The sequence below is a fragment of the Lithobates pipiens genome, unplaced genomic scaffold (genome assembly GCF_037356315.1).
Source record: "Lithobates pipiens isolate NorthernLeopardFrog02 unplaced genomic scaffold, aLitPip1_a1.2 Scaffold_10, whole genome shotgun sequence".
Classification (NCBI taxonomy): domain Eukaryota; kingdom Metazoa; phylum Chordata; class Amphibia; order Anura; family Ranidae; genus Lithobates; species Lithobates pipiens.
Window position 1 is genome coordinate 68,042,753 of NW_027507686.1, and position 18,453 is coordinate 68,061,205.

Consider the following 18,453-nt stretch of genomic DNA (forward strand, 5'->3'; position numbering starts at 1 on the left):
GTGATGGACACTGGCACACCCTAGACAGGAAGTTTAGCTCCGTATATAACCCCTCCCCTTACTGGCAGTACCTCAGTTTTGTAGCAAGGCAACATACGTGTATTAAAGAGGGGAGGAAGTGCGCATGCGCAGGATCCTGGAAACAGACGTGCTCTGAGAGAGCTCCGCACGCTCCGGCCCAATACCGCAAAAACCAGCACAGACAGCTGGAACACAGCTCCAGGAACAGCAAGGCGAACACCCTGGGATGGTAATGAACCGGCGGGCACAAGGCCAGCCGAAACGGGGACAGCAAAAACAACTAAAATCCAACATGGAGGAAGATCAGCAGGGTAAGTCCCTCTCACAGCCCCCCTCCCCTGACACAGACCGAGACACGCGGGAGACTGCAGACTCCCCTGTATCTTCCATGGACAGAAACATGGCTGAACTCACTGAGGCTATATTTAGCCAGCCCAGCCGTGCCATTATTGTGCCCCAGCAGATGCACTACTCTGGAGATGCAGTGCTACTAGCCCAATTCTCCACCATGCTGCAGCAAGAGCTTTCTAAAGCCTGTACCATGATCACCACAGATCTTAAAAAGGACATCCACAGCATAGGTGAGAGATTTGATCTTATGGAATCTAAGGTGGACAGCACTATTAAGAGGGTGAATCAAAATACCAATATGATTACAGACCTCCAAGATAGGCTTGAGGAAGCCTATACCAAAATCAAGGACTCTCGGAGATATAACGTGCGTATACGTGGCCTTCCCGAAACACACTCTGACCTAGAAGGTACCATGAAAGAGCTGATGAAAGAATTGATTCCAGACATCGCCCCACACCAAATGGAGATTGACCGAATTCACCGAGCTCTGACAGCCCCAAGATCTGACGGACTACCACGCGATGTTATAGTCGAACTGCATTATTACCGAATAAAAGAAAAACTGATGCTCGCAGCCCACAACAGGCAGGACATATCACTATCTGGGGCACCAATTCAACTCTTCACTGACCTAGCCCCTTCTACAGTACAAAAGCAAAGAAATCTGAAACCTCTGCTACAACAGCTTGTCAACAAGCAGATAAAATACAGATGGGCATTTCCCTTCAGGTTGTCTTTCACCTATAAAGGCAAATCCTACTCCTTTTTTACGTTTCAAGAGGGTGAAGACCTACTACTAGAACTGGGGATTATTGCGAGGGACTCTCTAGCCCCCTCCCCTCCGCATCAACCCATCACCCCCTCTCCCCAATGTTGATGGATCGGAAGCAAGCACAAGCCAGAAGCTCTCCCCGGAAGACCTGATTGTACGAATTATTACTCCCCCAAAAGGTGATACACGAAAGTTTTGCCGAGATGGACTAGTTCGAGTTTAGGGTGGCACAGTGGTGTAGTGGTTAGCACTCTCACCTAGCAGTAAAAAGGGTCGCTGGTTTGCATGTTCTCCCTGTGCCTGCGTGGGTTTCCTCCGGGTACTCCGGTTTCCTCCCACACTCCAAAGACACGCAGGCAGGTTAATTGGCTTCTGTCCAAAATTGGCCCTAGTATATGAATGGGGACCTTAAATTGTGGGCTCCTTGAGGGTAGGGACCAATGTAAGTGTGCAATGTAGGGGCAATTGTAGACACTCACTCAGGTTGAACTGGATGGACTGGTATCTTTATTCAACCTTACTAAGAAACTATGAGTCCACCAATGACTGTGATTCAACACAGTCACCCCGGTAGCACAACCATAGTGCAGTTCCCTGTTTTTCAGAGCATTTTTTCAAAACAGTTCCCTGGACGCTAGCTTATTGCTAAAATATACCTTTAACCTACAGTTTGTTATTAGAGATGGACTTGCGGTTCGCCCGCCGGTTGGTTCGCGGTGAACTTTGCTCGTTCGCGTTTCGCCAAACCGGAGGACTTCTGGCGGCGGACATATTCATTTACAATGTGAAGAACTTTGACCCATGACACATCCATCGTGGGGTACAGGACAGCCAATTGAGACATTTCAGCACATGGATATACCCCCTACCTTTTAAATAGACCTGATCTGGCAGCCATTTTACATTCTGTCTTTTGTCAGTGTAGGGAAAGGAGGCTGTGTGGAGCAGGGATGGTCAATCTAATCACTAGCTATTACTATTAGGTCCACAAAAGTCCTTTTAAGGACTGGTATAGGTGTACAGTATATAGGGTTGTAATACACTTATAATATACTTTCTTTCAAATATAGAAAGCATATTATAGTGCACTGCAGTGCTGACCGATTCTGCAGCTGTCTTTTCTCAGTGTAGGGAGGGACAGTTTGGTGTTTGGAGCAGGGACAGTCTGCAATTCACTAGCTACTAGCTAGCTACTATTAGGTCCACAAAGGTCCTTTTAAGGACTGGTATAGGTGTACAGTATATAGGGTTGTAATTCTAGAAAAAATGGCCTGGTGCGAATAGCACAGCCGATACCCCTGGGGATGTTTGAATGAGATAGACCAGTCTGAAGGTAAAGTATAGTGCCATAATTTATTAGTAGAAAATGTTACATACATGTATGATAAAAACGTTGTTGTGGCAATATATATAAAGAGATACTAGACAGAGCATTAATTATGTAAACAATAAACTTGCGACTTATGTCAATTTTGACAAGAATGCAGACATGTTTCGGACCATCCGTCCTTTTTCCTAGGCATATATTTTATCTCGTATGTACATAGTCTAAAATGTAAATACAAGTATATTAGTACAAATGTGACCAAAACAATACGTGCAAAAGCCTGCATACTGGTCATAAGTAACAATCCATAGCAAGGCCCAAATGACATAACATACATAATACGTACCAGCTAAGAACCGATTGCCAATGGTAACCAGCAGGGGGTGAAGGTATTCAAATGCTCACAAACGGGTGCCACAATATGTAAACTATGCCTGGCATAAGGCAAGCAATGCTACGTCGTGGGAAGTAAGGTAGATCAGCCAAGAGCGTCCGTGGTTGCTGTAGTTACAAGATCTCCTCTGGGAAGCCAAATAATTAGCTTCCACAGTGCAACATCAGCAAAAGTTAAGACCAGTTGATTATCTGGGCAATAAAGAAAACACATAAGGCTAGTAATTATAATAGAATATAAGCGGATTTGACCGTCAATAGAGTAAATTAGTAGCATAGTGTCTCACCTCAGTCAGATGGAATGTATAGAAGTACACAACGGCGTGCAGCAGGCAGTGTTCTAAGTGCCGTCTGTGCAAGCCTTAAATAACCAAAGAGGGTTATCAGCTGTGGATGGGTGACGATGCGCCGCCTCCACAGGTGAAGCTGATGGGGCCGGTTGAAGCACCAATGGCTGCTTCATCGCCGGGCAAGGGAGACCTCTGACGGGACGGTGCGGGGCGCAGCCCCGCACCACAATGTGCGGGGCCGCGTCGTGCTTCATAAGGTCACGCGGGGAGCCAGGAAGTCCACGCTCCATGCTGGGGTATCGGCTGTGCTATTCGCATCAGGCCAATTTTTATAGAATTGTTCTGTTTGGATGTGATCAACCAACCTAGTGTCCATCGCCACCCTGCACGCAATATATTGGTCTATATAGGGTTGTAATACACGTATAATATACTTTCTTTCAAATATAGAAAGCATATTATAGTGCACTGCATGAAGTGCTGCTGACCGATTCTGCAGCTGTCGTTTCTCAGTGTAGGGACAGTTTGGTGTTTGGAGCAGGGACAGTCTGCAATTCACTAGCTAGCTACTTTTAGGTCCACAAAGGTCCTTTTAAGGACTGGTGTAGGTGTACAGTATATAGGGTTGTAATACACGTATAATATACTTTCTGTCAAATATAGAAAGCATATTATAATGCACTGCACTGTATGCAGTGCTGCTGACCGATTCTGCAGCTGTCGTTTCTTAGTGTAAGGACAGTTTGGTGTTTCAAGCAGGGACAGTCTGCAATTTCTCTAGCTACTATTTGGTCCACAAAGGTCCTTTTAAGGACTGGTGTAGGTGTACTATTTGGTGTGCAGTATTTAGGGATGTAATACGCGTATAAAATACTTTCAAATATAGAAAGGATAGTATAGTGCATTTCCACTGTGCAGCATTGTGACTGCTGAGCGGTTCTGCAGCGATACTACAAAGAGTGACAAACGCAATTAGAAAAAAGTATTATAACTGGTGTGATAGACCAGTGGCCCCCCAAAACGACAGATTGAACCTGCTTCAATCTGTCGTTTTGGGGGGCCACTGGTCTATCACACCAGTTATAATACTTTTTTCTAATTGCGTTTGTCACTCTTTGTGTTATATACCTTCTTCAACATATACTGCACTTCTCTAGAGACTTTTGTCACAGGGTATTTAAAAAATTACAGGCAGAGGAAGAGGCAGGCCCTTCCGCAGGGGTGGTAAGGGTAGGGCAGGAGCAACAGGCTTGAGCCAAAGTGGCAAATTGCAGAAGGTGCTTTCGATTAGGTCAAAGGATGCACCAGACTTGGTTGGGTGGCTCACTCAGCCTTACTCTTCTGCACCCTCCTCATCCTCTCGATCTGCACCCTCTTCACTCTCTGCTGTGTGCACCCCCAAAGACACTACCACCAACACCACCACCACCATATACCCTCCGCTTGAGTCACAGGAATTATTTTCCGATCCATCACAAGACATTGCCGATGCGCAGCCATTCTTGGCATTGGATCAGGAAGAGGAGGTAGCAACAACCACCACTCAGCAGTCTGACGACAGTACCCAGATCAGCCCAAGGAGGTTTGTCCCCGGTGTTGCTGCCTACTCCGAGATCTCTAATTATAGCGGTGGGGAAGGTAACGTTGATGATGAGGTGTCTAGTGATGTCATGTGGGTGCTCACAAGCAGGGCCGTCTTTAAGGCAGGGCAAAAGGGGCAGCTGCCCTGGGCCCTATCATTGTTGTGGGGCCCAAAGCAGCTGCCTCATACTTGCCAACTATCCCAGTTTAAATTCCCTTGTCCTTTGAAATTTTAGTCCTGTGCTGTGTCCCAATATAAGTGCTGGTACTAATTCTGCCCAGCTCGGCCTTATTGTTGTTGTCAGGGCTCCGTCCGTTCCACGCGAGCGGATCGCCGCTCGCGCATGCGCACTCGCGCCACGGGTCGGCGCCTGCATGTGCGCCGCTGGGCGCCTCAGGCGCGCGCGGGTGCATGCCGTTCACGTGCGCGCGCTAACGCGATTGGCGCCAGTGCCCCTTTTTAAAGGTACAGCTGCAGATGTTCTGTGCTGTTCGTCTGCAGCTAGTACCTGAAGCAACCCATTTTTCTGCCTGAAGTTTACCTGATTACCCGACCCGGCTCCTGTCTGACTCCGCTGCTCTCTCCTGCCCCGACCTCGGCTTGTTTGACCTATCTCGGACTGATTACCACTGCTGAACCTCTGCCTGTTGACGTTTCTCCTTGCCTCTCCCCTGCTGGTTCCTGCTTGTTGTCGGTCCTGTTTATTCTCCTGCTCAGAGACCTTCCTGAACCTGCTACTGCCTCTCAAGGTCCGTGGACTGTCCACCCAGCCGCCACAGTCAGCTTGTCAACCATCATAGGCTGCCATCTGCTGCTGAGGTTCCTGCATCTGGAAGATCTCCATCTCATCAGCATCCGCTGCTGCATCTGGCCAGACGCTCCTACCCCGCTGTGCTCTTGTCCCTCTGTTTCCACTTCAGAGGGACTTGAACCAGAGCCGTAAGAGAGGTCTCCTTCCACCAAGTCAGGCTCACCACCCAGGTACCTAACAGTACGAACAGCCATGACTGAGCCTGCGGAAGGGGCCTCCGCCATGAAGGAGATCTGCTCGCATCTTGCGGCCCTCACCCAGGCCGTGAAATCCCTTCAGGATGGATACACCAGGTTGGAAGAGCGTGTTCAGCACCTATCTAGTTCCGGTCCAACAGTCACGGTACCTCAGCCTCCTCCTGCTCAGCCAGCTACTCACTCTGCCGTTATGATGCTTCCACCTGAACCAAGGGTACATATCCCGGAGAGGTTTGCAGGGGACCGTTCCAAGTTTCGGGCATTCCGCAATGCCTGCCAGTTGTATTTCGCCCTTCAGCCCAGAACCTTCTCCCTGGAAGCAACTAAAGTAGGATTCGTCATTTCCCTTCTGCAAGGAGAACCTCAGTCCTGGGCCCATCATCTTCTGGAAAACGATAACTCCCTCACCCAGACCCTCTCTTCTTTCTTCGAAGGAATGGCCCAGCTCTATGACGACCCCCAACGGACTGCCACTGCGGAATCTGCTTTATCTGCGCTTCAGCAAGGCCGTAGAATGGCTGAGGACTATGTTTCGGACTTCAGACGCTGGAGCGCAGACACCCAGTGGAACGAGTCAGTCCTGAGACATCAATTCCGTATGGGTCTGTCTGAAGGCCTTAAAGACGAACTGGCCCGTGTTGGTACCCCAGACTCCCTGGAAGGCCTAATTGCTCTGGCCATCCAGATTGACCGGAGGCTTCGTGAGTGAAGGGCCGAACACTCCTCTCAACCTCATAGACCAGCCTGGATGACCGCAAGAACTCCTACTCCGGCACCTTTCTTCACCTCTTCCCCTCAAGGGGGACCTGCCAGCGTTGCTCAAACCTCTGATGAGCCCATGCAGCTCGGACTACTGCGGCCCACCCTGTCACCTGAAGAGCGAGCCCGGCGTCGGCAGCTGAACTTATGCTTGTATTGTGGCGGATCTGGACATTACGTGACCAACTGCCCTGTTAAGACACGTAAGTGCCTTTCTTCTGTGTCCAACAGTTCCGTAATCTTGCCAGCCAACACCTCCCACATTGCTCTTCTACTTTCATTACAGCTTCAGGAAAGGACAGTCCGCGTCAACGCTATCCTTGATTCCGGGGCCTGCAGTTGCTTCATCGACTCTGCCTTCACCGACTTGCATTCCATACCTCTTCGGAGGAAGCCTCATGGACTTTCCATCTTCCTGGCCGACGGTTCTCAAATTAAATCCAGTCAAGTCAGAGCCAGGAGACCTTTCCACTACTAGCTACCACCTCTTGCCAGCACACGGAACTACTAACTTTTGATGTTATTTCTTCACCACTGTTTCCGGTGATCCTAGGCATACCGTGGCTTCAGGCCCATAACCCCACGATTGACTGGTCCTCTGGGGAGGTGAAGTTTCTATCCCCCTATTGTCTAGATCATTGCCTTCCTGGGGTTCCTGCCCAGCCCGGAACGCTTCTCTGTCTGGACTCAGACCTGGACTTGTGTCAGTCAGTTCCTGAACCCTATCACGAATTCCTGGACGTTTTCAGTAAGCGGGGGGCTGATTCCCTTCCTCCGCACCGTCCTTATGATTGCCCCATCGAGCTTCTTCCAGGAGCAGCGATCCCGTTCGGATGTGTCTTCCCCCTGTCTGAGAAAGAACAAGAAGCCCTGAAGGTCTATATTGCCGAAAACCTTAAGAAGGGGTTCACCGGCCTTCCGAACTAGTTTTGGGCACCACGAGTACCTGGTTATGCCCTTCGGGCTCTGTAACGCCCCTGCCACTTTCCAGCATCTGATAAATGATGTTTTCCGGGACTTTCTGGACATTTTTGTCATTGTGTACTTGGATGACATTCTGATCTTCTCCGGGTCTCTAGAACAACATCGTGGGCACGTCGGCAGAGTGTTGCTTCGGCTCCGGCAACACAGGTTATACGCCAAAGCCGAAAAATGCAAGTTCGAGCAGCAGAACATTCAATTCCTTGGCCTTGAAATTTCCCCAGCAGGCTTTAAAATGGACCCGCAGAAGGTATCCACTGTTCTTGATTGGCCAGCTCCCACTGATAAGAAGGAGATCCAGCGCTTTGTGGGCTTTGCCAATTTTTATAAAGTTCATTAAGGGGTTTTCTGCCATCATCTCTCCCATCACCCAGCTCACTAAGCAAAACGTACGCTTCTTTTGGGGCCCTGAAGCACAGGTAGCCTTTGAGAAACTCAAGAACTTGTTCACTTCTGCTCCCATTCTCAGCCATCCTGACCCGTCTCGACCCTATATCTTGGAGGTCGATGCTTCCGAGGTAGCAGTGGGGGCAGTGGTTTCCCAGCGTCAGGGCAACAATGATCTGATGCACCCCGTAGGGTTCTTTTCCCGAAAACTTTCTCCTGCGGAGAGGAACTATGACGTGGGGGACCGGGAGTTGCTAGCCATCAAGTCTGCTTTAGAGGAGTGGAGATATTTACTGGAGGGGGCGGTCCATCCCATACTCATTTACACTGATCATAAGAACCTTGAGTACCTCCATACCGCTAAACGTCTGAAGCCTCAGCAGGCCCACTGGGCCCTCTTCTTCTCTCGGTTCTGCTTTCATATTACTTATCGTCCTGGTTCAAAAAATGTGAAGCCGGATGCGCTTTCTCGCATGTTTGATGGTTCCAAGGACTCCGCACCCCCTGACACCATTCTTCCTGCTAGCACCTTTTTGCTCGTCCAGCCAGACCTGTTGTCCCAGTTAAGAGGAGCTTCCCTCATATCCTCTTGTCCCCTGGGGATTACAGTGGTTTTCAGAGAGGGTCTGCTATGGAAAGACAATTTAATCTTTGTACCTGAAGACGTCCGAATGAGGATCCTGGGTTTTCTTCATGATCACCCCCTCGCAGGGCACTTTGGCTTCCGCAAAACACTAGAGCTTGTACAGCGTACCTTCTGGTGGCCTGGCATGAGGGAATTCTGCAAACAATACGTTAACTCCTGCCCCGTGTGTAGTCGAAGTAAAGTTTCCAGAAACCGGGCCTGGGGGCTGCTAAAACCACTCCCTGCACCTGACCGACCCTGGCGGATGATCACAATGGATTTTATTGTTGAACTTCCTCCCTCTGAGAACTATACAGCCATTTTTGTGGTTTGTGACCGCTTGTCCAAGATGGCCCATTTCCTACCCTTGAAGGGAACCCCCTCTGCATCCAAGACAGCTCACATCTTCATTAGGGAGATAATCAGACTTCACGGAGTACCCGCTAATATCGTGTCAGACAGTGGGGTCCAGTTCACTTCTCGTTTCTGGAGAGCCCTATGTGAGACCTTGAAGATAGAACTGGCCTTGTCCTCCGCTTATCACCCCCAGACCAATGGACAGACTGAGCGTACCAACCAGACTCTCAAACAGTATATTAGATGTTTTACGTCTTTTGTACAGGACGATTGGGTTTCCCTTTTGCCCTTGGCGGAATTCGCCTATAACAACGCCAGTTATTCTGCCACAGGGCAGTCTCCGTTTTTTGCAAATGATGGTTTTCACTTGTCTTTTCTTCCTGATCTCCTTTCAGAATCCCATGTTCCGGCAGTCCAGGACACGGTGTCCTTTCTCCATCGCAACAACCGGATCCTACAAGAAGCCATAGCTAAGGCTCTGACTATCTTAGACCGGTTAACGGAAGAACAACATAAAAACCCTCAGAACGACATCAGACATAAAATAGACGAAGCAAGACTGGAGTTAAATCTAAGCTTGACTACCCAGGCAGAAAAACATATCAGCTGGTCTAAACATAGATACTACACGATGGGAGACAAACCGACCACAATGTTAGCTAGGAAACTAGTCCCCCGACCATACACGCCTACTTTACCTAAACTGAAACTATCTACAGGCCACCCCATTCAAAATCCTGAACAAATTCTAAAAGAATTCCATAGATTCTACACCAGACTGTACGGCCCACAGGCTAAATATGACCCATCTAAGGCGGAAGATTTCTTCTGTAACACCCCACTGCCCAAGCTTACACGAGCCCACACAGAATTGACGGACAAAGACTTTACAGACCTAGAGATCAAGATGGCAATCAAGACCATACAACCTACTATGGCCCCGGGACCAGATGGCTTTACAGGCCACTACTATAGGAAGTACCAGGACATGTTGATTCATCACCTTTGCTCTTACTTTAACGACCTTAGGCGAGGAAACAAAATACCCAGCCACGAAAATGTAGCATACCTTAGCGTTATACCGAAACCAGACAAAGATCATGGTGACTGCGCTATCGCCCGATCTCGTTGATAAACACGGATTTAAAAATATTAACCAAAGTTTTAGCCCTTAGATTGAATACTTTCCTCCCTGATTATATCCACCCCGATCAGGCTGGCTTTGTCCCAAACCGACAAACATCTGATCAAACTCGTAGAATAATAAATCTCATTACAGCTGTACAGTCAGACTGGGAAGAGGAATGTTGCTTTCATTAGACATTCAGAAAGCGTTCGATTCACTCTCCTGGGAATATTTGTTCGATGTACTACAACGATATTGTTTCGACTAACACTTTTTAACTCTTCTTAAAGCTCTGTATGACACCCCGTCGGCATCATTAATGCTTAGGGGATACTCCTAGAGAGTTGAGCCAGCTGAGTTGCGTAAAAGTATTTCTGCAGATCTGGCAGGCCTAGTCCCCCTTTTTGTTTTGGAGTGTACATCGTACCTCTGTTCACCCTAGGCCTCTTATCTCCCCAAACAAACTGGAGAATTCTGTTTCGAAGTGTTTGAAGATCTTTTTGGACCAGTGCCATGGGTATGGTGCGAAACAAGTATAATATTCTAGGTAACACGTTCATTTTTATTGAGTGTAGTCTGCCGAACCACGATGGAGAATGGATTTGTCATTTAGCTAGGTCTTCAGTTATTCTCTTAAAGAGTACAGGGTAATTTTTTTTATACAGCGTTTGGATTATTTGGGTCAAGTGTATGTCAAGGTATGGTAGCTGTTGTATCTAATGGTGCGCTCTAGTCAACTTTCTATTCCAAAGACTGCACACAGATTCTAAAGTCTGAGGCTACCAATTCTGAGGCTACTATAGCATCATATGTTGAACTTAATACAGTACTGTGCAAAATGTGCAATGTATGCAATATTATCATGTGCAAATAGGCAATAGCATAAAGTGCAAAAAATTGTGTAAACAATTAACAAGGTGCAAAAATGCTGTGCAAATATCAAAAATATATGTGCAGATATTGTGCAAGTAGGCAATAATAAGTGTTGGAGACAAAGGTCCCCACCACATTAGCCAAATGCCAAACTTCACGTCCAATACAAAGTGCTATTGTGCTTATTGCCACTCAGCCTGTCTAATGAACGGCATATAGCATCCCATAGATGTGCAAATAGCAAACATAAATATATAATTTCCAGTGAAAACTAGTAATAATCAATAGTAATTACAAATAAATGAATAATATAACTGTAAACAACACTGTATCAATGTGCTAAAAACAAAAGGAAAAGTGATTAATAGTATGTGCTGATTACTACATCCATATTCATGTGCAGTCTCTAATTAGTTGAAAACAAAGTCCCACTAATGTCTGCAGACAGTTTTACTTGCGATCGTTTCTCTCAGAGAAAAGACTGTCTGTGATCACTATCGCTCACGATCGTATTGTTCCAAATCCGATCCAATCCCAGATCTTGACACTAAATGAGAAAAACTTTCATTGCGCAGTGATTACATGTTCTGGTTGCAGCCTAGTCATTTAGTTTTTTTCTATTCATTTGTGTTTTTAGTCTCCACATATTTATTAAAGTGGTTCTGCACCTAAAAAAAAAAATATTAAAAGCCAGCAGCTACTAATATTGCAGCTGCTGACTTTTAATAAAATCACACTTGCCTGTCCCAGGGTCCAGCGATGTCGGTGGCAGATGACGAGCGATCGCTCGTCTCGCTGCTGCCCCCTCCGCCATCCTCTGTCAGGGAATCGGGAAGTGAAGCATGGCAGCTTCACTGCCTGGTTCCCTACTGCGCATGCGCGAGTCGCGCTGCGCGTCTCTTCAGATCCCCCGCTGTGTCCTGGGAACTGTGTGTTTCCCAGAACACAACGGGGGGGGGGGGGGGGCGGGGCGTCTGCGGCAGTCTGCCCTGAAGTGGGTGCAGATACCTGGATTATCCAGGTAACTGCACCCCCCTCCCCCCTGAAAGGTGCCGATTGTGGCACCGGAGGGGGGGAGGGATCAGATTAGCAGAACTTCCCCTTTAGGGTGAAGAACCGCTTTAATATCAGCGCTAAGGTTTTTCTTTATTAATATCAAACAAGGTATGGTAGTGCCTCAGATTCCCATTTGAATTTGTAGGACCGCTCTAAAGTTTGCTGAGTAGTGCTTGGTAGTGAAAGATTTAGTGCTCTGGATTTACTATGATAAATTTTTAGCCCTGAGATTTCAGAGAACGGTTGCAATATCGCGTGCAAGTTAGGAAGGGAAGTAATCGGTGATGACAGTGTTAACAATAGGTCATCAGCAAAGAGTAAGCACTTGTGTTCCCTGTCTCCACAGACAATCTGATATCCAGGCATTCCCAGATCCTGATAGCTAGGGGTTCCATTGCTAGAACGAACAGAAGCGGGGACAATGGGAATCCCTGCCTAGTTCCCCTTCTAATAGCAAAAGGCTGAGAGGTTTCACTCCCATCAACCACATGCAATATGGATGACCATGGAATCCTACTCCTGTCGTCCAGAACAGATCTCACAGATCATGTGGCTCCCAATGAAAGAAAGACCACTTATACTGTGTCCTACCCTTTCCCTCTCATTGGGAATATGGGACAGACTTGCTAGAACACAAAAATTTAAATCACCCCACAAGCCATTAGCACCACTATTAAAAAAATTGAGAGTTCGCCCGGTCCTCTAGCCTCACATATTTGATTGGTGGACTTATTACGAATAGCCAATCTGTGTGACCACAAGGACATGCTTTCTGAACGTTCTCTAACAGAAAAATATGATATGCCGCCTGCAGAAAAGTATAGATATGCCCAAATACACCACTATATACAAACCGTAGCTCGCAAAGGGGACTTGGTGACTCTTACTCCCATGAAAAATTTATGTCGGCAATATGTTAAAATCAGGGGCCACATATCTGCTATATATATACAATACTGATGTGTGTCATGAAGAAACTGAACTATATGGTCCAATGGGAACAGGATCTTCAGGAAACTCTTGAATTAGAAGATTGGCATGCAATTTCTGAGATGGCTTATCGATCACTTATTAATACCTCCATTATAGAGGCAAATTATAAGGTACTACTGAGGTGGTACATGGTACCGGCCAGACTGGTCACTTTTGTACCAGGTGCCACCTCCCAATGCTTTAGGGGGTGTGGTCAGGTAGGATCCACCTATCATATCTGGTGGACATGCCCCAAGGTCAGAAGATTTTGGATCAGAGTGTATAATTTTATTTATACCCTTACCATCTTGAACCTGATAAAATCAGCAAAACAAGCACTCCTAGGCGGCGAGGTGGCGGAGGCCTCTAAGTCCCAAAGACGATTCCTTACATTTATATTTATATCTGCAAAAATTACCATAGCAAGGAATTGGAGATCCGCTGCCCTGCCAATTGCACAGCTTAAACATAAAATGTTATGGTTGATGATAAATGAAAAGTTGACAGCACTGGCACAGGATAAGATGAAGCTTTTCCATAGAATATGGGACCCATGGATCGCATATCTGACAATCGAGCCCAGGACACATGCTAACTAGCTATACTCCAAGGAAGTGGGCCTTGAGACACGGGACCACGGCTCCCCAAACCTCTCCCCCCCCCCCTTTCCTTAACTTTCCCCCTTTTCTGACCTTTCTTATTACCCCCCCCCCCCCCCCTCTCGTTTTATAATTTACAATTATCAGGTCTCAATTGGAGCACGATTCGCTGCAACATTTGTAATTTACTCCTGACAGGTCACGGCCCACGCGGACTATGGTGGGTGGTGTTCGCCCCGGGGGGGGGGGAGTGACTCAGGATCCCCCATTGAGTATATGGGGGGCGGGGTCATCCCGGCGGGCAGAGGGCATGCAGGAGATTTAGAGTGGAAATAAGGTATAGACCATAGATGTTGTGATAAAATGTGAAGCTATAAATTGAAGATGACAATAGAGCAGAAACCATCAATAACCCAGCTAGCATACTGTAACAGGCACTAGAAGGAAATGATGGTCTAGATAAGTCGCTAAAGGAGTACCATACAAGTTAACCAGAATGATAATTGTATTGCTTACTGAACATGTTGTATTTACATAATGAAAAGCCGAGACCTTTGTTTTAGGCATTGTACACCTTTAATAAAAACGATTGAAACAAAAAGAGCAGAGGGACCCCTGTGTCCCGTGATGTACTCCAAGAAAAGGATTTTACAGGTAAGCTGTTATAAAAATCCTATTTTCTTTATCGTACATCACGGGACACAGAGCAGCATAGTAATTACTATGTGGGACATCCCAGAGCAATGCTATTTGAGGGGAGGGAGACAATAAAATCAGGGGGTCATCAGATTTGATGACCTATACTGCTACCTGTAGCACACTGCGCCCAAAGGCGGCATCCTCATGCCTTTTTCACATCCACCTGATAGAATCTAGTGAATGTATGGACCAAAGATCAAGTTGCAACCTGTGTCATAGAGGCTTTGGTGATGCACTGCTCATGAAGCACTTACTGCTCTAGCAGAGAGTGCTCTAACTCGAAAAGGCGGAATCCTCCTTTTCAAACCATAAGCCTGGATAATCACCTGCCGAATCTACACAAAAAAGTAGATTACGACGCTGCCTGCCCCTTCCGGCAGCACAAACAAAGCATCAGTCTTCCGTATCTGAGCAGTTATTTTCAGATAGACTTTAAACAATCTCACTACATCGAGAGAGTGTAATAATCTTTCTTCTGCAGAACAGAGTTCTGGAATAAAATGAAGTTTAGGGAAACATCTTTGGTTCATATGGAAAACTAGATATTACTTTAGGTAAAAAAAGGATGGGTGGGGACGCAGCATCACCTTATCCTTAAAAATGATTAAGTATGGCTTTTTACAAGAAAAAGCTTCCAACTCTGGAACTCTTTTTGCAGAAGTTAACGGAACCAAGAACACCAATTTCCCTGGCACAAGGATCAAGGGGACATGGCGCAAGGGCTCAAAAAAAAAAAAAGCTGACCTTGTAAAGCTGACAAAACCACACTCAAATCCCACTGGCACAAAGGCGACCTAACTGTCGGAATTAAACGTGTTACTCCTTGTATAAAGACCCGGACCAAGAATGCAAAGCAAGCGGCCGAGAGTTGACCCCTGATGGTACTCACGGCTAACTTAATTTATACTCCTAAATGTAGGAAGGCAAGAACTCAACTTATGACACACTTCTGAGAATGCCATCTTTTGGTTTCACACCAACTTAATTTATAACAATTGTATCGTGTTTTTCTGGATTTTCGGTTGATATTCTGTCTCAATCATTTAAAATACACCTATGATAAAAAAAATTATAGATCCTTAATTTCTTTGTAAGTGGGCAAACCTACAAAATCTGCACGGGATCAAATACTGTATTGGCTTATGACACGCACGGTTTCATCCTGAAAATTGGGTGCAAATAGCTTACTTAAATGTATTTTCTTACATCAGGGGACATAGAGCCATAGTACTTACCATGTGGGTTATAGGGCCACTGATAGGTGATGGACACTGGCACGCCCTAAGGCAAGAAGTGTACTCCCTATATAACCCCTCCCACTACTGGGAGTCCTCAGTTTTGTCACCAGTGTCTAAGGTGTTGGTCACAAGTAAAGATGTGCTGTGCTGAGCTCCACTGGAAGCTTCCCTGCTGTGGCTAGCCATGCTAACTGGATCCGTTCTGATGTCCTTTTCATGGGCTAAATGTATGGTACCCGGGCCTTGTGTCCGAAGAAACAAGGTTTTGCTTGCGAACGCTTCTCTTTTAGAGAGCTGGACCCTGGGAATCAGTACTTTTTGGTAGAAAGGCCATAAAGTTTTTACTGGCAGGGTGCTGTCGCAGGTCCAGGATTGTGGGCAACCTGAGGTTCCCCTGTTCCTGAAGGTTTTGGAGCCCAACGTAAAGGGTGAAGATTGGGTTTATCTCCGATAACCCTGCTGTGAGGAAAGGTAAGGGAGATTTTCTCAGGAATTTCTCCTTCTATGTATAATGCTGTCATTCCTATGTGTCACCACTGGGGGCTATATTGAGCACTCACCACCTGATGCAGAAGCCTTAATTTCTCCTCTCCTCTAGCCACAAGCAGATCCTCTGGTAAGAAAAGAAGGTCTGGTTCTCCTCCTGTGCCCTTAATGTTGGTCCTTTTCCCCTTCGGGGGATTGATATGCCAAAAGCAGTTTCCTTTTCTTAAAAAAAAAAAAAAAGGGGGGGGGACAGAATGCCCCCCCCCGCCATGTCTGCTGTTTCACAGGACACCCACTCTTGCAGGAAAACACTTTCCTTTGAAAGGAAAGGGGAGGCTGTAATTTGCGTGAGGGGGCATGGCTAATGGCATCAGACGCTGGCCACACGTAGAAGAAGTGTTAAAGCACTGTATGTGTATAGCTGCTGATGGCTGTGGAGGGACAGAGCAGGAGGATGGCTTGTTTGAGGTTAGTGACACAGGCATTTCCCTTTGACACATTATACTTTACCAGGCTAGGATTAATAGCAGCTTACAGCGCTGGACTATAGCCTAGCAGTGTACATTCTTTTGCTGGTAGTGCCTCTGCTTTATGCTTCAGGCTATGAGTGGTAATGGGACCAGGAACTCCTCTAAGGGTTCTAAAGGAGTCAATAGTTTCACAATAAACTAAATCCATTTCCAAAAGAATGTCATCCTCCTCTGAGAGGGATGCGGCTGGTCAGATTGAGCCATCAGGGGAACTGTTGTTGCAGCTGCGTAGACACTTCAGTCCCTGTATATATCACAAAAGAGGTTTTTTCTTCTACCATTTGTAATTTGGAAAGAAGATTGTTGCTATATCTCTCCATAGTGGGGCAAACATAGCAGATTCCCATCTAGTACTCAGGACCCTCTTATTGAGGTGCAGGTGGCTGGGGGTCAGGTAGATCTTCCCAAATATTTGGAAGATACTTATTTATCCTCTTCCGAGGATCCTAATATAAAAGGAGTAGCATCACAAGACAGGTTGCTTGTGCACTCCCTTACTATATTGGTTCATTAGAACCTTCCCCATCTGGGGATGTTTGTTCCTATTCATGCATGGCTAAAAAAGCTTATGTATTCTGAATGGGAACATCCGGATAAACAATATTACCCTCCTAAGAAATTCTCCACACTTTATCCTATGGAAAAGAAATAATATAAAAAAAAAAAAAAGGGGGGGGGTTCCAGCAATCGCCTCAGTGAGCAAGACTCTCACATGTCCGGTGGATAATGCGCTGATGTTAAAGGATCCAACAGATAAAAAGTTGGAACTTCTTTCTAAAAGCAGTATGTATTTAGCAAGTTCAGTAGCGCAGTCAGTTCACGCTGCAATTGGTGTCCATCTCAGTCCATTAAGGAACAGTTTATGGAGATACTTAAGATTCTGCCTGATCGGCAGGCCCAGGAATGAGCTGGCGTATCAGACACACTATGTTTCACAGTAGATTCTATCTACTCATGGCTTATGGCTGGACTAGTGCATTCTCACAGAATTTTATGGCTGAAAAATTGGTCAGCCGAAGCACCCTGTAAAAAGGTCCTAGCCAGTTTCCCCTTTTCATGGTGCACGGCTATTTGAAGACGATTTGGATAAAATACATCCAAAGGATCTCTAATGGGAAAAGCTCTCTTTTACCAGTAAAGAAGAAGTTCAAATATTTCTCCTTTAAGCGTGCTGCCTCTCCTGTGCCAGGGGCATCAGCCTCTAGGCATTCTCAACGGCCTCAACAGTCAGGTTCAAGGGGAAGACCCCAAGGGCAGCACCAGGGTCAGAAAAGATCTTGGGGCAGAAAGCCCACAAAGCAGGATGCTAAAGCCTCCTTATGAAGGGGCGCCCCCGCTTGCTCGGGTGGGGGGAAGGCTCCTGCATTTTTCAAAGATCTGGCAGGAACAATGTCAAGACAGATGGGTGGCTTCTGCAGTTTTCTCCAGGTTACAACTAGAGTTTCGAGAGTTTCAGTCTCCTCGTTTTTTCTAAGGGCAAATGTTCCCAAGGATCCAGAGAAAAAGAAGTCTCTCTTTCTGGCTCTGGATCATTTATTATCCCAGTCGGTGATATCAGACGTTCCCTTAGTGGAACAGGGCACAGGTTTTGATTCAAACCTTTTACGGTTCCAGAACCAAACCGAGGGGTAAGACCCATTCTAGATCTCAAAGATCTGAATTGGCACTTAAACATCCGATCCTTTTGCATATCTCCATGTGCCAATATTTCCCTCTCACCTGAAATTTCTGCGCTTTGAAATATTAAATCAGCATTTTCAGTTGTGGCCCTGCCATTCAGTTTAGCCACAGCACCACGGGTGTTCTGAAAGATTCTGGCACTTCCTTTAGCCAGATTAAAGGCTCAAGGCATAACAGTCCTAGCCTATTTAGACGATCTACCTTTAATAGATCATTCTGTCTCAGGTCTAAACCAGTCTGATCACAGCTGTAACTACCTGGAATCTATGGGTTGGATACTCAACCTACTCCTTAAAACCATCAAGGAGATTACAGTACTTGGGGCTGGTTATAGATAC